Source organism: Eptatretus burgeri, chromosome 9, assembly GCF_056783735.1.
Source record: "Eptatretus burgeri isolate ZD-2024b chromosome 9, Ebu_testis_v1, whole genome shotgun sequence".
Classification (NCBI taxonomy): domain Eukaryota; kingdom Metazoa; phylum Chordata; class Myxini; order Myxiniformes; family Myxinidae; genus Eptatretus; species Eptatretus burgeri.
The window spans coordinates 98,273,933-98,300,206 of NC_140969.1; the positions used below are offsets into that span (position 1 = coordinate 98,273,933).

General features: G+C 43.0%; 1 long non-coding RNA gene across 2 annotated transcripts in view; it reads right to left on the reverse strand.

Annotated features, from left to right (window-relative positions):
- Positions 1-26,274, reverse strand: part of LOC147020717 (uncharacterized) — a 96,351-nt gene that overhangs the window by 54,079 nt on the left and 15,998 nt on the right. Inside the window, exon 2 of one of the 2 annotated variants that reach the window (XR_015062105.1) lies at positions 5,791-5,889. The exons of the other annotated variant lie outside the window; for it this stretch is intronic. This is a non-coding gene — a long non-coding RNA (uncharacterized LOC147020717). The remainder of the gene's footprint in view (positions 1-5,790; positions 5,890-26,274) is intronic. 2 annotated transcript variants of the gene reach the window in all.

Below are 26,274 nucleotides of genomic sequence, written 5' to 3' on the forward strand. Positions count from 1 at the left end.
GAGGAGGAAGTCAACATGGGACGGAATCAGCAAAATGTACCAATGAACTAATTTTATATCAAATACCTATTTTAGGGGGAACCCTTCCCCCCCTTACCCCCGCACATCTCCTTTGACCCCAAACTTTTTTTAAAAACAGTGTGAACAAACTTTGGTGCATCATGGGTGATCAAGGTTGTGGTCATTTTTCATTGAAATTGTGTGTGTAGTTTCTGTGAAGAAAGTAAATTCATACTTTGGGGGGCAAACCCCTGTAGGCCCCCTTCAACCACAATATTCTGTGAATATTGTGAACAAACTTAAGTACATCATGGGTGATAAAGGTGATGGTCAAGTTTCATCAAAATTGTGTGTGTAGTTTCAGAGAAGAAAGCAAATGCATATTTTTGGGGACAACCCCCCTGTACAACCCCTCATGCCCCCTTTTTACTTTTTTTATGTCGTGAACAAACTTTTGTACATTGCGGGTGATTTGTTAGATATGAAGGGGAATGTTTGTTAGATACAAACTTTGGTTAGATTTGTTAGATATCCCATCTTTGGATACGAAGGGCAACCCTGAAATGGATCAATGCAATGGACTTAATGCATTTATTTCAGTTGCTTATATTAACATTGAATTGTTGAGTGACATAATTGCAATTTTCATGAACAACTTTTGGAAATTGAAGTTCTTAACCCTCATTTGTTTTTATCATTCAGTTTTTCTTCCAATGAGGATTTGCAAACATATATATATATATATATATATATATATATATATATATATATATATATATATATATATATATATATATATATATATATATATATATATATATATATGTATATATATATATATATATATATATATATATATATATAAATTTTTTGTACCCATAACCCATAATGAACTTCATAAAAACTCCTAACAACTGCTTATTGCCATTGATAACATTGGTCATCATCTTACGTTCTGAGGTCTCATCATACATCTTGAATATTTCTCAGTCATTATTAACATAACTTCAACTGAATATTAATTCATTCACATAAACTCTGTCGTTCATGGAAAAAAGTTAGTTGAAGGAATTAATTAATCCACATAAGGTAATTAAAAATTTTTTCACAAGACATGCTGGCTTAAACATTAACATTGCAAAATTGTAATATATATATATATATATATATATATATATATATATATATATGTATATATATATATATATATATAATTATTTAAGTGTTCAAAAAATGTACTCATTACTAACATTCATTCATCATTGACGCACCTTCCAGTTAATTATATTGGATTAATTCTTAGATTGAAGAAATACATTACGTTCGAATTTTAAAAGAGGACGGTGTCGAAATAAGGACACTAGAGGAAAAAACACAAAGGAGATGTGGCTTTTTCTTGGATGTTTTTGAAGAACGAGGAGCCATTCTTGCCCAAGGCAAAGCCTCTGGCATCTAGCTCTGCCGAGTCATTACTGATGACCTCGTCTTGCCGTCGAGTTGCAAGATTTATGGATGGGCCCCTGGGCTACGAGGCAGCAAGTGAAATTCCGAGGGTCTTGGATTTCACGGGCGTTACCCTTTGACCCCGCCATTCCAATGAATCATTTTGCAGGAAGTTGGACTCCTTTATGAGGCTGTTCAGGCAGTATTACTATATACGATTTCATTTTGTTTCTTTCCTGCTCTCATTCTATGAAAAGACCACAATCCTGTTCTTGGGTAACTATACCCTCTATGGTTACCTTAGAAACTTAGATCTAGCCATAGCTTAACTGTTGTCTGAGTTACATCCATATAGGCCAGCTGTGAGTGATATATAATTCTTTGATATTGGTAAAATGTCCCTCTCATGCTGATTATTTAGCTGCTTGTTTTGAAGTCTTTGGCAGAAAGACCATTTGGCCTGAATGCTTGAAACCTACCATATTGTGTTGTGCAAACATGGCTGGTACAATTCTTTTAGTTCACACACAACACCAGCTGTGTATCTGTCTTCAGGCCAAGGATATGGGAGAGCTATTAGACCCATGAAAAGGAAAGGTAGTCAGATATTGGTGCCACAAGAATGAATATTCGTCTCTCCAATAGGAATTTAAAGAAATTATATTTGGCATTCCCTCATGGTAGAAATTGTTTGCCTGAGTTGTGAATTGTAGTGTCAGTGTCAAGGTCAAACAAGAGGAACAATACTAACCACATCATAATTTCCATTGAAAAGCATTTTAAAAAGATTTAAGAGTGGTTACTTTTGCTTTTAAATCATTTCAATAAACTTATTCAAGGGACTATAGACTGTATGAAATATTTAACAAGATATCATGCATAGCACGATACTTGCGAAATCCATGAAACAAATTTGACCTGAAAAAATAATTGGCGGTTGAATTCAATGACCAGATATGCAAATACTCTTCAAATTTCAAGTCAATCAGATGAAAATTGACAATTTCAGAAATGACTGTCAACTTTTTGGCCTATGTTGACCTTTTGGCATATGTCGACTTTTTGTCCTTTGTTGATCTTTAGGCCTATGTGGACTTCAAAAATACTTGTTCGTTGAATTTCAGTGACCTGATATGCAAATCCTCTTCAAATTTCAACTCAATCGGATGAAAATTGAGGATTTTAGAAATCTCACCTAAGTTGCTGGCCTTTGGCCGATGTTGACCCTTTGGTCTAGGTTGACCTCAAAAATATGTGGTTGAATTAAATGACCAAATATGTGACTCCTCTTCAAATTTCAAGTCAATTGGATGAAAATTGACAATTTTAGAAATTGGGCCAATGTTGACTTCTTGTTTTATGATGACCTCAAAAATAATTATTGGTGATTGAATTCAGTGACCAGATATACAAATCCTTTTCAAATTTCTAGTCAATTAGTTGAAAATTGAGGATTTTAGAAATTTGACAAATTTGTTGATCTTTGGCCTATGTTGACCATTGGGCCCAAGATGACCGAAAAGTAATGGGGGTTGAATTCAGTGACCTGATGTGCAAATCCTTGTAAAATTTCTAGTCAATTGGATGAAAATTGAGGATTTCAGAAATTTGATAAATTTGTTGACCTTTGGCATATGTTGACCTTTTGACCTTTTGAGCTCAAAAACAATTGGCTTCTTGCTTTTATGACAAACTCTACCAACTTTTATGACAAACTGTGCTGGAGTTTCGTGAAGATCGGTTTAAAATTGTGACCTCAAGGCGATAAACATAAAAAACAAGAAAAACACGTCACCCAGAGCACGACACTTGCAAGATCCACCCCTTCTCCAAAGGTTGCCATGGATACATCAAATCGTCTATTTCATTATGATTAAAATTGACAATCTTAATCAAAGCTCAAAGCTCCACCCTCTGCCGTACCATCTGTCATCCCTCAGACCGGCAAGCAGCAGCTTCTTCGCTCACTGCAGATCTGGATAAAATCACAAACTGGTCCAACACGTGGAACATGTCTTTCAATCCAGACAAATCTCACACTCTCACTATGTCTCTTCGAAAGGACCGTTTACAAAACCCCCCCATTCACTTTCTCAACAATCCTCTGGAAGAAGTCTTTTCTTTCAAGCTTCTAGGTCTCACTATCTGCCATGACCTTTCCTGGGAAAGTCACATTTCCAACCTCTCCTCAAAAGCCAGTCGCCGACTGGGAATCCTCCGTCGTGCTAAGTCCTTCCTCGGCCCTCTTGAGCTCCTGACCACTTACAAAGCTTTTGTCCGTAGCCTGATGGAGTACTGCTCTCCCCTCTGGGCTGGTGCTCCTGCCTCCCACCTTTCTCGGCTTCACGCTGTCGAAACCAGGGCATTTAAGATCATCGGCATCTCCCGCAATGAAGCTGAGTCTTTGGGCCTCTCACTCAATCACCGCAGGTTGGTCGGTGGTCTTTCTGTCTTCTACCGACTCCTCTCCAGCCTTGCACCCCCTGCTCTCTCTGCGATTTGTCCCCACCACATTTCCACAGGGCGCTCAAGGTCCGCCAACAACCCCCTTCTGGTACAACTACCAAAATCACGAATCACTGCTCATCTTCACTCTTTCATTCCTCTTTTTTCCCGCCTTTGGAATAAACTTCCTCACTCTATTCTTTCCCATTCTTCCCTCCAGGCTTTCAAAACAGCTGTTCACCACCACCTCTTATCTTCCCCCATCCAAATCCTCGATCTTTTCTACCCCCGATAATCCACCCAAGCCCACTTCCTTCATTTCTCCTGCTTTCCTTCCTGAAAGTCCCTGAAATGTCCATCTTCTCTTCGCCATGTTCCCCGTCCCATCCCCATCCCTCTCCCTTCCACAGTTCACCTGTGTCTGTTCCCCAATGTTTTGTCCCTTCCACTCCCGCCCCTCTTGTCTCATGCCTCCTTGCTGTGAGTTGTGTGTTAGCTCTCATACGAGCCTCGAACAAGGTATACAAAAAAAAAAAGGTCAATCAGATGAAAATTGATTATTTTTCAGATTGAAATTGATGATTTCAGAAGTTTAACCTTGAGTTGACCTTTTGATCTCAAAAATAGTTGATTTCCCATTTCAGAGTAATGCATTAATAAATTACTGTTTAATTTCCAAGTCAATCACGTGAAAATTAACGATTTTTCATATAAAAATTTATGATTTTAGAAGTTTGACCTTGAGTTGACCTTTGACCTTTTGACCTCAAAAATAGTTGATTTCCCAATTTACAAATATTGTTCAAGTTTCAAGTCAATCGGATGAAAAATGACGATTTTCGAAATTTGACCACAAAATCAATAGGTTTCTTAGTTGAGACTACCTCTAAAACTTGGAAAAGTTTCATGACGATCGGTTTAGAATTGTGACGTGTAGGTGATAAACAGACAGACGGAATAACAAAACCGACTGACCAATATACTTGAAAAATCTTCGATTTTGCAAGTAACAAGAAATTAAGCAATCAGAAATTGCAGACCCTCGCCAGGACTTGTTTTGTGTGGTGTTTGTGTAGTTTTGTGTGTTGTTTGTGTACTGCTGTAATAACAATAAATAAGAGAAATAATTAGAATTCTTTCCTTGGTGCCACTTTATAACTGCTAGCAGTGATGATCAGGTACCAAGACGTCCCACTTTAATGCAACCCCGCTTTGATTGCACACCTGACCCTGACCGATGACGTTTTTATTATTACCAGTGCGTGCCCGTACGTGCGTGCCCGTACGTGCAAACAAAAACAAACAAAAAAACTTTCAAACCGCATGCCAGAAACAACAACCACACAGGCCGTTCCTTCACTCTTGTAGACACACACACACTCACACACACACACACACACACACACACACACACACACACACACACACACACACACACACACACACACACTGCTGGAATTATAGATAGACGACACACACGCACATGCGCACACACACACACACACACACACACACACACACACACGCACACACACACACACACACACACACACACACACACACACACACACACACACACACACACACACACACACACACTGCTGGAATTATAGATAGATGAAATGAGGTCAATGAGATGACAAATGAAGGGGTTTAATGCAGACTGCAGAGCAATGAGTAAGGAAACCCGTCGTTGTGAATCGTTTTTACCACCAAATTGAGATGTATTTATCGTTGGCAAGCATGTTGAGTAGAGCTAAATTCCTTAACACTTCCAAAGGCCACAACGTTTTGACAATTGGAAACAAAAAAAAGTTGTGCACTTTTTTGATAAATTATTTTCGGAACAATTTTTCTTCAATAAATGGATAATAATAAAAATTGTCTCCATGTACAACACACCTTTATATCGTTAGCACCTCTTCATAAACAACATTGCTGAGGAAACGGCGCTTCTTCTTTGTTTCCTCGTCCAGGGCAAGAATGAGGAGGCTGCTGGATCTGCAAACGTTTTGATAAATTATTAGTTTTAATGGCCAATTATTCAATTCGCGCCGACGTATTTTGCCTTTCCGCAATGTCATCGCAAGGAAAAACACAAAGAGAAGAGAAGAGAAATAAAAAAAACGTTCGTGCAAAAAAAAAATTTACTTCCTGGTTCGGAGCATACCAGCTCACTCTGATGTTACCGAAATTTATGCAACGTCTAACATGAAAACGATCATAACTTGGGGCATTGTGTTTATCTATAAATGCGCATAAGAAATCGAGAAATTATTAGAATACACGAAGTCATCACTCTCCGGAAGCCCGTACGTTGTAACCCGTAATGGGGAACGCGGCTGAGGTTCCCTTCCCCCATCGGCCACGCCTACGCAGCAACATGTCATGTCATTGGTTGGTAAATAAATGGCCATAACTTGGGAAGCACTTGTCCGATTAATATCAAACCTTGAAAAGGCACATCCTCAGGTCCCCAGCAATATATCTGGCAAGTTTCAATTAGATCGGACCAGTGCTTGTCGAGAAACAGCGGTTACACACACACACACACACACACACACACACACACACACACACACACACACACACACACACACACACACACACACACACCCACACACACACACACACACACACACACACACACACACACACACACACACACACACTGCTGGAATTATAGATAGATTATTCAGTTGAATGTAGAATGGGATTAAAATTAATTCAATTCAAATCAAATGGAAGAACAAATAGGAACAGTCCTGCATTGGAAACATCAGAAGGAACCCAAACAAGCAAAAAGCAAAGCTGAAGTCATCAGGAGGAACCTGGGTCGGATTCGTATTTCAGCTGCAACTCCTCCACCCTCAAACTCATCCAGTCACAGCCAAGTGAGCCTCATTCAAAAAAATCAAATCAAATCCAAAAAAAATTAAAAGAACCCAGTTCAAAAAACTGAAGTTTGATTGATTACTCTGGTTGCACACCATGCATACGATCAAGTTGAAATGTAAAACATTAATTCCTCATCATGACGAGATCATAATTGTGAAGTTTCGTGTCGATTGATTAAGCGGTTCCAGAGAAATCATTATTTAATATTTTTATTCAATCCAATATGGCTGCCAAACCATGTAACCCATCAATTATTCCTTGATAAACTTGTACCCCCATGGCTTGGGGAACATTTGTGAGAAGTTTCCCCTTGATCTGTCCAGCCATTCTGGAGATCATTTTTATAGGTTTTAGGGTAAATCCAATATGGCTGCCAAACCATGTGACCTATGACATCATATTTATGAATGTTTTGTTTCTCATGGATAAGAGGTCATACTTGTAAAGTTTTGCCTCAATCTGTTCAGTCACTTCAGAGAAGGAGATTTTTGAAGTTTGAAAAAAATAATATGGCTGCCAAATCACAAGACTGATGATGTCATCAATTTTTTTTTCTGTGCACAATTTTATCCTGAGATGACCCTCAAAATTTTTCATACTCATCTAATGTAGCATTCTGCATATGCAATTATGACGTCATAACGACAAAACCTATGACATCATAGAAAAAACATCTCGCCTTTTCCGCATGAGGAGGACTTGCCGTGTGCCAAGATTCAATTTTTTCCTTGGTGCGGTTTCAGAGATACAGAGGTCCAAAGTTTTTCCGTTTTTCCAACATGGCTACCACACTACGTGACCAATGACGTCATAATTACGATTATAACATTATGAATGGGAAGTCGCTCCTATGGTGAAAATTTCATCTCAGTCTGACAAGCGGTTGCGGAGAAAAATACGAAAGTTCTGCGCAGACAAACAAACAAACAAACAAACAGACAAACAAACAAACAAACAAACAGACAAACAAACAAATGGACCCCAAATGCAATTCTCCCTCCTTCGACGAGGGTAACAAGAAAAATATCGTGCAGAGCACAATACTTGCAAAATCCATAAAATAAATTTGACCTCAAAAATAATTGGTGATTGAATTCAATGACCAAATATGCATCAACTCTTCAAATTTCAAGTCAATTGGATGAAAAATTGACAATTTTAGAAATTCCAGCGATGTTGACCTTTTGGTCGATGTGGACATACAGAATAATTGGCTGGTTGAATTCAGTGACCTGAAATATAAATCCTCTTCAAATTTCAATCCTCTGAAAATAAATAAATAAATCATCTGAAAATTGAGGATTTTGGAAATACCACCTCCCTTCAATTGTCAGATCAGGCCAGATCAGATCTGTGACTTTCTATAGGTATCATGTAAACCTGCACTAACCTGTTCCATCTCCGTTATCTCAGCATCTCAGTAACGTCTCCCCCACCAGGTTTCCTCGTCAGGAGGGTGTGTGGATATGGACACCCAGCAGGAGTAAAAACAAAACCTGTCAAAGGGCGGATGAGCTCCATGTGAGCCAACGGCCATCCATTTCTAGTGCCCAACTGTGTCTGCGGACGTCCTCCTGCAGTTGGGTTACTTCTTATTTGGAGGTTGGTGGCAGGATTTGCACTCCGGCCACCGTAAAACCCTTCATTCCGCAAAACGCAAAAACGCAAAAAAATCTGAAAACCCACTCCGTGGGAGTACCTCCTGTGCAGCTTCCCTTCACAGGGCAGCTCACCGGATGACGGGATTGGGGAAAAGCCTTCGGGACCCCCAATCTTTGATGATAGGAGGGAAACCACGGGGTAACATTCCCGGGTCAGATTGCGGGAGAGTGTGTCGGAGTGGTGCTGACGTGTCATCCCCCAGACGGCGGTCTCCTTGGGTTAACCTGAGGCGGTCCCTTCGGGTGGGTGCCTGGAATGTCCGATCCCGAAGAGAGGATGATCACCTGTTTCTGTTTTCATCTGAGCTCAAGTGTTCGGACATTGGTATTGCAGCTCTCTCTGAGGTTCGGAGACCGGATTGCGGTGAGATCATAGCGGGTGGTTACACCCACTATTGGTCTGGTCGCTCTGATTGTTACCAGGCCCAAGGAGTTGCTGTAGCTGTGTCCAATAAGCTGACTTCAATGACAATTGAGGTAACACCGGTCAACGAGCGTATTATGAGACGAAGGATTCGTCACTCCTTGGGTGTCATTTCCCTGGTCTCTGATTACGATCCGATTGAGGTGACGTGAGTGACCTCACGGTGAAGGATGCATTCTATGCCACGCTTGAGTCTGTGGTTGATCAGTGCCCCAGGCGAGATACACTTCTAGTTATGGGGGATTTCAATGCATCGACTGGAACTGATAGGGATGGTTATGAGGTGTGTGTTGGTCCCCATGGGTCAGAAACTGTGAACCAGAATAGCACTAGGTTCGTTGACTTTGCAAGAAGTCATTGACTTAGGGTGGCCGGTTCATGGTTTCAGCGCCCACAAGCTCATCGCTGGACTTGGTATTCCAACGCTGACGGTGTGGCAAAGGAGATTGACCATGTCCTCGTTGATGGTCGCTGGATGATCATCCAGAATGGCAGGGTCTACCGGAGTGCTCATTTCCTCAATACTGACTACCGGCTTGTTGTAGCAACTCTTAGGTTGCACCTTAAATCCAGGATAATGGTACCATCCCAGCCTAGGCTGAATGTTTGTAAGCTCAAAAATGAGAGGGTAGCTGAGGAGTTTATGAACAGGCTGAGTGGACATTTGGGGGTCTGGGTGCTTTTTTTTTCTTTTTTTTTGTATACCTTGGTCGAGGCTCGTATGAGAGCGAACACACAACTCACAGCAAGGGGGCATGAGACAAGAGGGGCGGGAGTGGAAGGGACAAAACAGTGGGGAACAGACACATTAGGTGAACTGTGGAAGGGAGAGGGATGGGGATGGGACGGGGAACATGGTGAAGAGAAGATGGACATTACAGGGACTTTCAGGAAGGAAAGCAGGGGAATTGAAGGAAGTGGGCTTGGGTGGATTATCAGGGCTAGAAAAGATCGAGGATTTGGATGGGGGAAGATAAGAGGTGGTGGTGAACAGCTGTTTTGAAAGCCTGGAGGGAAGAATGAGAAATAATAGAGTGAGGAAGTTTATTCCAAAGGCGGGAAAAAAGAGGAATGAAAGAGTGAAGATGAGCAGTGATTCGTAATTTTGGTAGTTTTACCAGAAGGGGGTTGTTGGCGGACTTTGAGCGCCCTGTGGAAATGTGGTGGGGACAAATCGCAGAGAGAGCAGGGGGGGGCAAGGCTGGAGAGGGGTCGGTAGAAGACAAAAAGACCACCGACCAACCTGCGGTGATTGAGTGAGAGGCCCAAAGACTCAGCTTCATTGCGGGAGATGCCGATGATCTTAAATGCCCTGGTTTCGACAGCGTGAAGCTGAGAAAGGTGGGAGGCAGGAGCACCAGCCCAGAGGGGAGAGCAGTACTCCATCAGGCTACGGACAAAAGCTTTGTAATTGGTCAGGAGCTCAAGAGGGCCAAGGAAGGACTGCACGACGGAGGATTCCCAGTCGGCGACTGGCTTTTGAGGCGAGGTTGGAAATGTGACTTTCCCAGGAAAGGTCATGGCAGATAGTGAGACCTAGAAGCTTGAAAGAAAAGACTTCTTCCAGAGGATTGTTGAGAAAGTGGATGGGGGGGTTTTGTAAACGGTCCTTTCGAAGAGACATAGTGAGAGTGTGAGATTTGTCTGGATTGAAAGACATGTTCCACGTGTTGGACCAGTTTGTGATTTTATCCAGATCTGCAGTGAGCGAAGAAGCTGCTGCTTGCCGGTCTGAGGGATGACAGATGGTACGGCAGAGGGTGGAGTCGTCGACAAAGAGAAAGAGGATTTTCCAGAGAGTCTGAGAGATCATTGGTGAAAACCAGAAAAAGAACAGGGCCCAGAACGCTACCTTGAGGAACTCCAGCCTGCACAGGAAGAGGGGATGAAAGAACTCCATTTAGGGCCACACGTTGACTGCGACAGGAGAGGAAGTCTGCGAGCCATGAGTGGAGATGGCCTTGAATACCATGGGAAGAGAGTTTGGTGAGTAGGGCAGGGTGCCAGACTGTGTCAAAAGCACGTGATATGTCCAGGGATACGGCTCGGATTTCCTGTCTGGCATTGAGGACCTCCATCCATTGATGGGAGAGCAGAAGCAGCATATCCAGGGTAGAGTGACCTGGTCTGAAACCAAATTGATGATTGGAAATCAAGCCATTGGAGAAGAGGAAGGATTTCATGTCTGAAGCGATGATGGATTCCATAACCTTGCTGATGATTGGGAGAAGGCTGATTGGTCTGTAGTTATAGGGATCTGTTTTTGCACCTTTTTATGCAGGGCAGTGATGTTAGCAGATTTCCAAGCAGATGGCAGATGACCTTGGGCAAATGAGAGGGTGAATAGAACAGAGAGAGGGTGAGCAAGAGCAGAAGAGCAGGCTTTGAGGACACGTGGGCTGATGCCGTCTGGACTGGTTGCAGAATCTGACTCGAGGTTTGAAAGCAAGCTCTCCACCTTGTCAGGAGAAAAGGATACAGAGTCCAGGGACAGTTGGGTGCGACTGGGTAAAGTGGGTAGAGATAGTGATGGGTTTAGGACACAAGATTTAGCTGCAAACACCGACTTTAGACATTCAGCTTTATCACGTGTGGAATCAGCAGTGCGGCCATTTGAGGTAAGGGAGGGGATGGAGGGGGAACAACACCAGAAACAGATTGAATTAAACGCCACCAGGATTTTGAGGAGGGAGAGAGGTTTGAGAGTTCAGACTTGAGATGAGAAAGATGTTGTTTTCTGGCTCTCCTGAGGGTAGATACACACTTGTTCCGAGCTTTGTGGAAAGAACTGAGATTGCCCTCAGTTGGGTTTGCTTTCCATGAGGCAAAGGCAATTGGGAGCTTTGGGAGATCCTGAAAAGTTGAGGAGTGCCTTGAAGACCACCATCCTTGATGTTGCCAGTGGATGTCTTGGAACTCAACGTAGGGTGAAGAAGAATTGTGTCTCCCAAAGGAAACTGGATACCATTAACCAGAGTCGCAGGGCCAGGCTGAATGGCAGAGCTGAGCTGTTCAGGGAGCTGAGGCATAAAACTATACGTGCGCTAAGGGTGGACAAGGAGGCGAGGAATCTGTGAGAGGGTAGAGCATCACCTGCTGGTCAAATGATTTTCGTCCTGCTTACAGGGGAATTCATGCATTATGTTCATCCATTACGCCCGTCCCTCGGTGTACTGTAGTTGGAGCGGAGGGTGGTGAACTCTTGAGAGAGGAGTCCGTTGGGCTGGTTACTTTGTGCGGTTGTACCAGGCTGATCCACCAGCTGTCGAGTTGGAGGTCAGCGGTGTTATAATCACGATTGCTCACCCTCCAACCAACTGTGGTCCACCTTCGTTTGTGGAAACACGGGCTGCGGTGAACTGTTTGAAATGGGCTAAAGCTCCTGAAATCTGTGGCATCCTTGCTGAACTCCTAAAAGCTGGTGGAAATGCTCTACTCGTGGTGTTGCATGCAGTTCTGTGCTCTGCCTGGAACACAAGCATCATCCCAACTGACTGGAAGAGGGGCCTTGTTCACCCACTCTGGAAAGGGAAGGATGATCGCCAAGACTGCAACAACTACCGAGGGGTGGTGCTGCTCTCATTGCCGGGCAAGGTCTTTGCTTGGATAATTCTTGAAAGGGTTCGCCACCATCTGCTTGAGCACCAGCATCCAGAGCAGTCAGGCTTTACACCAAAGAGGTCAACGGTTGACCGAATCCTTGCTCTTGGGGTCCTCACCGAACGCAGACGAGAGTTTAGGCAGGTGCTGCTTTCAGCCCATGTTGATCTCTGGAAAGCATTTGATTCAGTGAATTGGGATGCTCTCTGGAGGATTGGAGGTCTTCGTGGGGTGCCAACAAAACTGATCGATCTGATTTCTGAACTCTACTCTGGTACTGAGAGTGCTGTGAGATGTGGTGGTACCATCTCTGACTTATTTCCAGTTGTTACTGGAGTTTGTCAGGGTTGTGTACTGGCCTCCACACTTTTCAGCACTTGTATGGACTGGATTCTAGGGAGGATATTGGAGAGATCAAGCTGTGGTGCATCATTCTGGAATGTCAAGATCTCTGACCTTGATTTCACAGATGATGCAGTTATCTTTGCGGAGACTTTAGATATCCTTTTGGGGACCCTCAAGGTGCTGAATGAGGAGTCGGAGCCGCTGGGATTATGGGTTTCCTGGGTCAAAACTAAGATCCAAGCTTTCAATGACATCTTGGATGCTGCTGTCCTGTCTGTACCTGTTTATGGCGAGGATGTTGAGGTCGTGGAGAGATTCACTTACCTTGGCAATGATATTCTTGTCTCTGCTGGCTGTGAGTGAAAGCTCAACCGACATCTGGGTCAGGCCTGGGGAGTTATGGATTCACTGGATCATGGGGTGTGGTGCTGCCGGTACCTGTGCAGGAGGACGAAAGGAGTCTTCAGGTCCTTGGTGCTTCCAGTCTTGCTCTATGGATGTGAGACTTGGACTCTGACCAGGGATCTGAGACGGACACTTAATTCCTTTGGTATCAGGTCTCTTCGGAGAATCCTTGGCTATCGCTGGTCAGACTTTGTGTCCAACGAGCGGTTGCTGAGAGAGAGACTCAAATGAGATTTGTTACCTGCATAGTCCGTGAGCATCAGCTGCGGCTGTATGGACATGTGGCTCGTTTTCCTAACGCTGATCCTGCTCACCAGATTCTCTCAGCGAGGGAGCCTCGTGAGTGGAGGAGGCCAATGGGCCAACCATATGCTTCGTGGTTGCAGCAGGTTGATCGGAATCTCAAGGAGATGGGGATGGCCAGACGGAGGCCCCTGGAGTACCAGTGGAAAGTGGATGCAGCGACATGCTGCTCTGGTGCATGATCCCATACCTGACCTGACCTGACCTGCCTTCCCTGCCCCACCCATCATACTGCCTTCCCTTCCCATCATGCTGCTTTCTCTTCACCTTACGCTGCCTTCCCTTCCCCTCATGCTGCCTTCCTTCCCCCTTTCCTCATGCTGCATTCCCTTCCCCTCCCCTCATGCTGACTTCACTTCCCCCACCTCCCCTCACTCTCCCCTCCTTTCCCCACCAATTCTCACTTTCCATCCCTCCTCTCTCTTTCCCCTTCCTTCGATTCTCTTCCCCCCTCCCCCTCCTCACTCTCCACCCTCTTTTCCTCCCCCCCCTCTTCGTATTCCCATCAGCGAAGCAACAAGTGGTATTTGCTAGTCTATTAGATTGAGAGAGTGTGTGTGTGTGTGTGTGTGTGTGTTTCTTCTCCATAACTCCAAAACCATGAAACCTCGAGACCTGAATCTTTGCATGCACAGTCAAGGAACTCCAAGGGAGTGCGTGAGTGAAAATTGAGTGTTTGCGTTAATACAAAAAAAATCCCTTTTGATGATTAACAGCCTTATTTCATTACGTTTTACCAAGGCATCATCCTTACTCACCACACTGTCCCTTGCTGGGGTCTTAATTCTCCATTTTGTTTGGCCTACTCAACATTGCCTTGACTTGGAACAGACCACAATGGTTTCTTTCCAAAAAAGTTTTTTTTTTCCACTTTCCTCACTAATATCATGGAATGTCTGATCATCATACCCAGGAATCGCTGGATACATCACAATGCTTATAAACGCCCGGAGACGCCAGTATTCGTGGTTTGATTTCATTTCCGCACATGCCATAATCTCTAGAATCTCTAAACCTGAGCTGACTTTCCAAAAATTGACTTAGCAGCAGTTCTGAGTGCTAAACAAGTGTTCATTTGTCCAATTCAGACATTGTTTGACATTCCAAGCATTCATGCCTTATTTTGTTTCTGTACATGTGATAATCTCGAGAATCCCTTAACCTGAGCTGAATTTCAAAGTCAATTTAAGCTGCGGAATTGACCTTAGCATTAGTTCTGACTGCTAAAATCAGCGTTCGTTTGTCCAATCCGGACATTGTTTGACATTCCAGGTGTTTCAGGGTGTTTCTGGCCAAGCCTGCCGTTCTTTATCAACCATGTTATTTGAGTGCTTGCTTGAGTTCTTAAGCCATTTTGCGAGCACTCTGCAAGCTGTTTTGATGTTCATTTGCAAGCCATGGCAATACATAACAAAAGTACCCACACTGTACCTCTGCACTGTGCCTCTGCATAACACAATCAACAAGAGCTCAAGTGAGCACAATATACGCCCGAACAAGAAGGTATATACAGAATTGTGCTACTACATGGAAAACAGCATCCTGGTTGCCATGGAAACCACTTTAGATGACGAACGTATGTCGCGACACACCGTCTCCACAGTCTGTACCTATGTACCAAATATGAAACGTGAAAGTTGAAAACTTTGGGAGTTAGAGAACGGACGGACGGACGGACGGACGGACGGACGACCGGTATCACATAATATGCCCTGATATATATATATATATATATATATATATATATATATATATATATATATATATATATACATACATATATATATATATATATATATATATATATATATATATATATATATATATATATATATATATATATATATATATATATATATATATATATATATATATATATATATATATATATATATATATATATATATATATATATATATATATATATACATATATATATATATATATATATATATATATATATATATATATATATATATATATATATATATATATATATATATATATATATATATATATATATATATATATATATATATGTATATATATATATATATATATATATATATATATATATATATATATATATATATATATATATATATATATATATATATATATATATATATATATATATATATATATATATATATATATATATATATATATATATATATATATATATATATATATATATATATACATATATATATATATATATATATATATATATATATATATATATATATATATATATATATCGGGCGTATAAAAATACATCAATCAACGTTCACAGTTCAGGCCCCACCTGCCTGTGTTGCACCCCGCGGTTTCATGCGGTGCCAAGCCTGCCATTCCTGGCGTGGTGGTTCGTGGTGGTTGAGGCATCATGGTTGTGGATATTAATGGCAAAGGTAAGCGAGCTGGTGTTGTGGTCCAATGGTGTGGTGATTTTTATGAAGGATTCTTGATGGTGTATGAAATGTTGGCCCAAGTTCGCTCGATCAGATGATGATGAAACGTTGGAACTTTGGGGTTCGAGTCTGGTGAAGTCTGAGGTGGAATGTCTGTTGGATCATGGCGCACGGTTTGAATGGGAAACGGTGTGCGTTTGCAAGTTATGTGCCCCTGTTGCTGTTGTCTGCATGTTTGCGTGAAAGAGAGCTCGTGTGTGCAGCGAAGCAAAAGGATGTCGAGTGGGAAGAAAGACCTGCCTGAAGCCCACGCAACGCATGTGACCCATTGACCGATTACACATAAGGGAAGGGCTATCTAAAACGAATACTCATGAAATAACTGTCTCGGGACAGCTATATGTTGTGTGACATTCCCTCGGGAGAGTTCCGGTTTCTCATAACCTCAACAATATTTAGCCATTTTAAACAGGTACCCATTTGAAACTGATGTCCTACTTGATCGAAATGGTGTTTTCTCTGTGTTAATGTTCATCACGGAATCTTTTTTGCTGATGGTTTTCATGAGAAAAAATTTCTGACTATCCTGGATTCCATTAAAAAATATATTTTCCAGCTGGTGATCCGGATTGCTATTGAAGCTGAAGGAACTCTTTATCTACAGTGGCCTGAAAAAGTATTCACCCCTCCAAAGTTTTCACATTTTCATGCCACCTGAGCTTATTGCCTCCGTCGCTGAAGGTGGAAGGAGGTTATGATTTCACCCCTGTTTGTTTTTGTGCAGGATATCTCAATAAGTTGCAGACAGATTCGGATGAAATTTTGTGGACAGGTTAGGTGTTGGACAAGGACGAAGCGATTCGATTTTGGTGATGATCCAGATTCCGCTACAATAATTATTTTTTAAGTGATTCTTCACCGTTGAGAGGTGGGGCCAAAAACAATATATAGCACGATATCTCAAAATATAATTGGATATGCTCTACTAGATCAGGCATTAAGTGGTGGAGGTATGCGCTCTACCGAGTGCCCTTCCAGTTTCATGATGCTTTCAAATCAAACTTAACATATGGAGTCTTCACGAACTACTCCAAAGTGATAAAGCTCAAAATTCAGATAAAATGTGAATAATTTAGATGACCAGAGAAAATCAGATGATTCTCAGTGGCATAAGTATTCAAATTCTTTGCCTAATTAACCCTAAATTTAACACTGCCCCCCTCCCCTTACTCTCACTCCCCATAGGGGGTTATTGGTTGTTCATTTTTATGGAAAAAACTTTCTTTCAACAATTTCTGGGGTGTGGTTATGCTTCTGATCTTGTGCTTGGCATGAAAATTTATGTCCCTCACATCTTTAATGTCCACATTTGATTAAGTGAGCTCAAACTAATAAGAGATATATTAGGCATCATGATAATCCAAGCTTGACCCATATCGGAATTATGATTTTGGCTGAGGAATTGGAACCCTTTTCAAATGATATCATGTGACACCTTTATATTCTCAAGTCAATCTGAGATCTCCAAACAAATATCCCAGTTTTTTTTCCGCATTGTCATGTTCCGCATTAAGTTCATTCACAGGATCAGACAATAAAACAATTAGTCAAATCTGTGGAATCACTGTGGCGGGGGAATCAAACTGAATCAGACAACATCTTCCATCGAATTGATCAAATGTAAGATTGTGTAAATAAACCGAACAAATCAGAGGAGGATGAGGTACCGTTTGAAGAAGAGCCAGATATCCAGAATGTCTAAGCGATGTGTTCTCCATCCTTCCTCCCATCCTCCCCCGATCATGCGAACCAGATGCGCCTGCCGCTAGGGAGCATCCGTCACCATGGCAATCGAGGCAATGGGTTCCACAGGTGGAATTTATTTAAACCTAGTTCCTGCTGCCTGCACTGCCCTTTCTACATCACACACGTGTTGAGAAGTGGTTTTTGGAGTGATTTTTAAAATATTTTTTTAAGGGTTTCAAGATGGGTGTGTCTCAGGAAGAGAACGTTTTCTTTTTCTTGACCTTTTGAGATCAAGTTTGAGTCCATGTCTCAAGATAGCAGGCTTCTAACCTTTATTAGATGTCCTCATAACTTACTGACCGGGAAGTTTCAGTGAATATTTTCGCCAGTAATGTTCGGAAAGCAGACCGTCTTACAGGTGTGCTGTATAACGATTGAGGAGAAACTGAAACCTCTTCACTACTGCATACAAGATGTTTGGGGCACATTCCCTGTTTGTAACATGATAGTCCTTAAGGGTAAACAGGTGTCAGGTCTGTTGGGATGCAGGCATGGCCTGCCCTGTAATTACTGAACAAAGCCCAGGTTCTAGGAATGTGGTGCCAGGCCACAGACCCTTGCCGGAGCCTCTGGGCTCCGCACCTAGAAGTTTGTGTCACTGAACCAATAGCTCGAGGCCTTGTTCTCCGACCGATAGAGGCCTTTGATTGAATCCCAATTATCAACTTATTGCACCTACTTGAAATGTATAATCAGTCAGAATACCGCAAAAAGTTTTTGAGGTTTTAGTAAATGTTGTTAGAGCGCGTTCTTGTTGCAATTATGAGCCTCGGGTCATATTTTATTTAACAAAAGGTTGGCGAGTCGGAAACCAGTGTAAAAATGAAGGAGAATGAATAAAGGAACAGGCATGCAGATCGTTGGTTGCTCGAACCGAATGATATAAACGCACATCTGGATGTATCTGCGAGGAGTGAAATTCCATAAACGTCGAACGATTTTGACATGAGGTAGTGATAGGCAGCAGCCTTGTTGGCCTAGATGCCCCCCCCCCCCAAAAAAAAGGAAGAATAGAACCAGACAAAGAAAAGAAAGTGTTCCAAACATAGAAGAAACCAAAATTGGATAAACAGGCAGTATAGATTTTAAAAACGGATCAATAAGTAACGTGATTGCTACTTGGGTGTTGTATTAATGGTATTGGGGTTCGTAAAGCATGACGAACTTCAGTAGTAAAGGGTAGGCCCAAAGAAATAATTTTCTTGCTGTGGTTCCCTAATCATTTTGCTTCTGCGTTAGGAAGGAACTGACTTACTTTTCTTTTACCATCTCCAAAGAAGGACTTCACAAAATCCATGAATACACTGAAACTGTGCTCGAAGCAAGCCTGCGGGAGTGTAGTGTACACCTGACAATAAAAGCTTGTGTGCCGCCCTCTCCTCGTTCCACGTGAAATGTCGCCATATCGGGCGGGCATCTGCCTACTTGCTGATAGACGAGCTCGTGAAGTCCGGATAGTCAGTTCACTTAATTACCAACTCGACGATATCTCATAATAACGGGGAACCATTGAGGGAGCAGTTCTTTCGTCGCTGCCTCTTCTTTTGACCGCAGATTAGGTGTGCCTCCTTTTCCCCCACTGTGCTGTCCCATTTTGCCTCACATACCTCATAATTGCCGAAGGTCGACCCACTCTGAATTAGCATCTTTTACCGAGTTAGCCAAAGAAAATTGGCCTGGAGGGAGAAGCAATGGAGGAAGATTGGGGAGGGTAACGGGGGGCTGGTGTTCTTGCATTGGCTGCCTGCCTCTGTTTCTTTGACATCTCTTTCACATTATGTCATTTCATCTGCGGTGTCTGTTTGTACTGCTGATTCTACTTTTTGCTGCTCTCTAGGGAACAGGGGCCAGCCTGTCAGAATGGACTTTGCTTGCACTCTGACCTCGTCATTGTCACTCTGTGTCAAAAATGATCACAGGATTTGATTAGGGCCTTTGGGGTGCTGCGAGGCAGTGAAGCGTATCAAGGTCGCTCATTCATTCCCCAAGGTCATTTCGAGTCACGACTCCTCAGACTGTCGCTGTTTTTCTTTTTGGTTTTGGTTTTTAACCTTAAACCGTCCTCCATCGATACGACTCCGCAGCTCAAAGTTACGTACGTATCATCTGAGAACTTTCTTTCTGTATTTTTTTTTTGAGCTTCATCATAACTCGTGAAATGAAGAAGTCCACTTTAGACGAAGGAATTCGAAAAGTGAAAGCAAATATCTTTCCCTGTGGTTGAGACTTTTTTTTTTCCAATCTTAGCACCATGTGTGCAAAGTGATTTATCAGAAGCAGCTGAACTGGAATGAAGAGAGACGCGGAAGCATTTGTCTATTTATTGCTCATGATTCTCCAATCCCAGGTTCAAATCCCAACATAACGTGCTGCTTTATCCATTGCCTCTTCATGTAAAGGTACAGCAACAGTCTGTAAATGTCCTTGTGTTATGTGTAACGTACAAGCTCCTCCACGAGGCTTAGATCACTGTAGACAGAGAAAACAAACACACATTTGTTGTCCAATGGTGCTGGTAAACTGTGAAATTATATCTTTTTTTTTAATAACAAGGGTCTGTTTGTTTGGGCGTTTATGTTTTTTGTTTTTTTTAAACAGGTGTTTGAGATTGAGAGGAGAATAAACTGAAATCACACACAAGCAAAATCGAAACAAACATCATGACGGTCGTATGGATTTCGATGGAGTATCGTCCATGTTCGGACTTTTACAGAAACTTTCGAGAAAGTTTCGAGCTCTAACTTTCTTCCTAATCCGACTTCTGTTACATCTCTACATTTTTACTCTTAAATATTTCATATATTTAATTAAGAAGGGGATTAATGGGATATGTTCACATGGACAACAAATTATAATGAGATTGGCATTTCAGATTTGTACCTTGACGGTTTCACTTGTATTTACAATGTCATAAACCGATCCGAGCACCGGGGAACGTACGCCATTGTTAATTTATCCCACCAGTCTAACTCAAAGTCCCAAATCTCAGACAACTGACAGTTAAAGAACACCTGGTGAGAATTTACAAATTTTAAATGGAGAAGTCGTTCCATGAAGACTCCTGTCATGGCGGTTATTGCTACCAGACACTTTAAAAAACTTGCTTCGCGTTCACTCTTTTGATGTTGCAGATGTTCCCTTGGTTCATGGAGGAGTCCAGGAACTCAACAGACCTTGTGACTCCAGAGGCCTTGCGAGTTTGACAAACCCTCCGACTTTGACATATCCGTGCCCCCATCCTTTGGCACTTCCTTTTGTCTGTCAACAATCGGGCTGTTTCTTATTTCCTCTTTCACTCTCCATATCCTTTGAGGCCTGTAGTATCCAAGAGCAAAGTTGATTGTCCTAAAAATTTACTGAGCCAGAAATGTATTATTGGGTGTGCTGAGGTTAACACTAGGTGGACGCGATAAATTTATTTTAATACAATCCAAATTGCCCTTTGTGCTTGTTGTTGTTGTTGTTCTTTAAATTATATACATTTATCTAGAACATATTGAAGTGGACACGGGGTTTTACAAAAGATGGCGAGGAGTTAACACCTTGAATGGCTGAATGGAAGAGCAGGACTGAACATAAACTAAAGGACGATTTCAAAGGTGGGACAAAGGAGTTGAGGTGAGTAGAAAGTCTGGATTTAGGAAGGTGAAAGGAGTGGATTGATTGAGAAGGGATGGAGAATGGAGGAAATTGAAGAGAGCAGGTGCACGCGAGACCAAAAATGAACCAACGGATAGTAACAACAAAGAAGCCTTCAACTTGACTCCAATGATAGATTAGCAAATCTTGTACTTTGGCATTTCAATTGGACCCGATGATGATCCGTGTCAGCGTCAAGAAGTGCGAGGTGGGATGATGTAAAGCATCCTGCCTAAGAGGAGACACATCCCCATGGTACTTTGGACAAATGCCTTGTATGTTGTGAGGATATGAGGAGCTCTAAGAAATGACAGTTTTGTGAAAGATTCCAGGATGTAATTTACTCCTTTAGGTAAGTTTTTTTAATTTTGTCTGCCCAGGATAGGTATCTGCTGATGGTGTAGCCATAAATCTCCAAAGATGGACTTTGGCATGCGGTTGGCCAGAGATTATGATTACGGGATTTTTTACATATGATCTTTTTGGACTTGTACAGTGAAAAGTTAAGATTAATCTGGGTCGAAGGACATAAATCTATGTGAATGACGATGCTCTGATTTTCAGAAGCAAAAATGAAATGCTCAAAGTACAGTCATCTGTTGATGTAGCAATCCCGTGATTGGTCATTACGCAAGCAATCAGAAGCTGTCCCACCTGGGGTGCGTTCAGTTGCCAAGTTTCTTGTAGAGTGCTTGGCTTAAGCACTCAAACAAGCACTCCATTTGAAGCCGTTGATAATGAACGGCTGGCTTGGCAAGCCATGGCTCGCTGCTCCGTAACTGAACACACCCCTGCAGAAGGACTATAAAAATATAGGTGGTGATGTCATCATGTTGTGAATACTATGCCTGTTGGGAAGGAAATAGCACGAGCTGGTGAAAGCTACTCCATGTGACAGATTGCAGCCTCGACTTCATGTTTCATCACGTGGTGTATGTAGGACTCTGAGGAGGATACACGAAACTGGTACTGTTGGGAATAGAGGCGTTCGAGGTAGAAAGCCCAAACTCTCCAAAAGTGATGTTCAGGAACTCACATTGCCTGTAGGATGAACAATGATCCAGTAGAGATCTTGTGAATGACTTAGATGATAGGATGGATGTTAACGTTTGTTCAGGACAGGTATTAAAGATACTTAGACACACATTAGTACAAAGTAGTCCCGATGGATGTGGGGCTGACTGAAAAGCTTCGCTGAGTGGATGCAAATGGAGAGGCAAAGTGCTCTGAAAACTTTCAATGCCCCCCACCCCACCCCGACCCCCACATCCGTTTGTGGGAACTGCTACCTTCTCTTTCTTTTCCACCCCTCCCCCTGCTCCTGGTGATTGGTTGATGTGATCTCTCTGTGGTTTATATAGTTGCCAACTTCGTTTAATAATCGTATTTCATGGCACAGCTGTTAACTTGTCCTCCGACTTTGGCTCATCTCCACCCACCCCCAAAGTCCCCCACTCCTCCACATTTCCCCAGCTACCCAATTCCACTCTTCACCCCCATTCCCCCCTCCTGCCAGTTTGGAGGAAGATAGATCCAGAGGTTTATATCTTGAGAAAGTTAGGGAGCATGGGATGTGAGGATCTGCGTTGCAATCAAAATGTCAAGTGTTTCACTGAACTCAGTTTGGACAACTTAATATGGATGTGCTTGTTGGTATTACCGAACCGGAAATCCTTATGAGAAAGTATTTACACCCCCTCGACTTTTTTCACATTTTGTTGTGTTACAGCCTGAATTTAAAATGGATTAAATTTAAATTTTTGTCACTGATCTACACAAAATACCCCTTAATGACAATTGAAAACTCGTTATCAGAAATTTTTAGAAATTAATAAAAAATGAAAAGCCGAAATGTCTTGCGTCAATGAATATTTTGTTTGGCCTACTCAGGCTTGACTTGACTGGGAACAGGCCACAATGGTTTCTTAATGATAAAGTTTTTTTTCACTTTCCTCACTCATAATTATCGAATGCCTGTTCAAAAGAGCTACGAATCGCTGGTTACGTTACAAAGCCAATCACCGCCCAGAGATGCCAGTGTTCATGACTTCATTTCATTTCTGCACATGTGATAACCTCACAACCTCTTAACCTAAGCTGAATTACAAAATTTTAATTTCTTCATTGACCTCAGCAGCCGATATAACTGCTAAAAAAAAGAAGTGTTCAGTGGTCCAATTTGGACATTGTTTGACATTCCCGGTGTCTCTGGGAGGTGTTTAATATGACCGATCGACGGTTGCTAATGGCTTGCCAAGCCAGCCGTTCCTTATTAACCATTTTGTTGGAGTGCTTGTTGAGTGCTTAAGCCACTTGGGGAGCGCTCTTCAAGCTGCTTGGTTGTTCGTTTGCAAGCCATGGCGATACATGGCAAAAGTATTCGTACTGCCTGGTTTTATGTTCAGTTTCCTGAACCTTCTCCTCCTCCACCTCCTCATTCTCCTCAGTTTTGGTTCTATGTTCAATTTCCTGAATGTCCTCCACTTCCTCCTTCTCCTCAGTCTTTGTTCCATGTTCAGTTTCCTGAATCTCCTCCTTCTCCTCCTCCCCCCTCTCCACCTCCCCCCCTCCACCTCAATCTTGGTTCTACGTTCAGTTTTGTGAACCACCTCCTCCTTCTACTCCCCATTCTCATTCTTGGTTCTATGTTCAGTTTCCTGAATATCCTCCTCCTCCTTCTCCTCATCCTCCTACCCCTCCTCAGTCTTGCCTCTATATTCAGTTAACTGAACTTCCTCCTCCTCAGTCTTGGTTCTCTGTTCAGTTTCCTGAGCCTCCTCATTCTCCTCCTCCTCATCAGTCTTGGTTCTATGTTCAATATCCTTCTTCTTCTTCTCCTCCTCCTCCTCCTCCTCAGTCTTGGTTCTATGTTCAGTTACCTGAACCTCCTCCTTATTCTCCTCCTCAGTCTTGGTTTTATGTTCAATTTCCTTTTTCTTCTCCTCCTCTTCCTCCTCAGTCTTGGTTCTATGTTCAGTAACCTGAACTTCCTCCTCCTTCTCCTCCTCAGTCTTGGTTCCATGTTCAGTTTCCTGAATCTCCTCCTCCCCTCCACTTACTACCCTCCTCCTCCTCTTTCCCCTCCTCCTCCCTCGTCCTCCTCCCCCTCTTCCTCGCCCTTGGTTCTCTGTTCAGTTCCCTGAACGTCCTCAACAGAGGGCCCTCACGCTAACGGTTTAGCCTGCAATTTGAAATGAAAAACATTCACGAACCTGAACATCAGGACTGAGGAGGTTCTGACAAGTATCTGGATCACAATGATCACAGAATAACGGATGAACCAGTTATGTCGCAATAACCAGCAGACAGTATATATATATATATATATATATATATATATATATATATATATATATATATATATATATATATATATATGTATATATATATATATATATATATATATATATATATATATATATATATATATATATATATATATATATATATATATATTGTTGCGGTTTTCGCGCCCGCCGGCGTGCGACGGCCACGTAACTCGAATCGCGGCACGTCGCCCACCGGACGGACAATCCAGTCGTGACCCTCTCGGACTAACGCCGGGAACCAGTCACGGGTGGACCTTTCGGTCTCACCGCGATCGAGCCAATCAGCCCCCGCGTGGGATAGGGTTGCTCGCCAAATTCGAACTACCTAAGTACCCACGCGGAGGGTAGACCGGGCGATCGCACCTCGCCGCAGGTCGACTTCGGACACGGGCCACTTAAGCGACCCGTTCCGTACTATCAGAATAACCGAGCGGTGTTATCGTCGACCTCGACGGTTCGATTAATTATCGGGCGTACTCAGCCCACTACCAACCCTTTACGTGAAGCAAGATGGGGGTTCAATGGAGGAAAAGACGAAGCGAAGCGGGAGAACAGTTCAACAATAAAGCACATTTATTCGCGACGAACGGAAAGCACACAAATACAATTCCACCAAATGCACACAAAAAAAAGAAAACACTTCCATTTACACAAAAAGCAAACATAAAAGTGAAAACAGTGCAGAGCTAATACCGACTACCGAGCACACGGCAACACTTATACAATTCTACTTCACAGACGGCGCCGACAACACATACCCAAAACCAAGGAAAGAAAATCCCCAAGAATGAGGTAGGCCTGGGGCCGAGACCTGGTCGGGCCTACCCGTCTGGTGATGAGACGCGGAGCGGCGATGGCCCCGCAACCCGCGGGCCTCGCGGACAGTGTCAGGCAGGGGGGTGGGAACGGGGCCCCCTTGGTCGCACTATCTCAGCGCGGGGGGGAAACAGGAGGGGGTTGCTGATGCTCGGGGTATAGAGGATCTTTATTATCCCTGGTGTGCGTCTCCACCTCGGCCAGGTCGCGCTGCCGGCCTCCCTCGGGCGTGCAGCTCCTGGCACCGACGCGAGCACCCCCTCGTCCGGTGTCGCCGCCTCTCCACAGCTCGTCCCCTCCGTTCCGACTTCCACGCACACGACGAGCAGCTCCACCGCCCGCGAAGTCTTGACCCTCTGTCCCGACTCCTTCGCCTCGTTCCGACCTTTACTACTCCTTTGACTGACGAACACCGTCCTTTTATCCCCCCGTAACTTCGCCTTTGACCCCCTCCCTTTGACCTTTCAACTCGCTCCCCATTGGCCCGAGAAAAAGTGGGCGTGAAGGCTTTTTGATCCACAAATTTGCATATATCGATCGCCCTGGGGGCGGGGCCAATTCGCCCCTCGCTCACCGATTGGACGGCAAAAAGTGGGCGTGTGTCGTTTTGGATCCGTTTTTGAAGCAGAAAATCCGTGATTTTGTACACGCTGTTCAACGTGCGCCCTACACGAGTCCAGCATCGGTGCCCATGAGTGGCGCGAGATGACGGTGATGCGATGGTGGCGAGTTGCGACGGTAAAGGT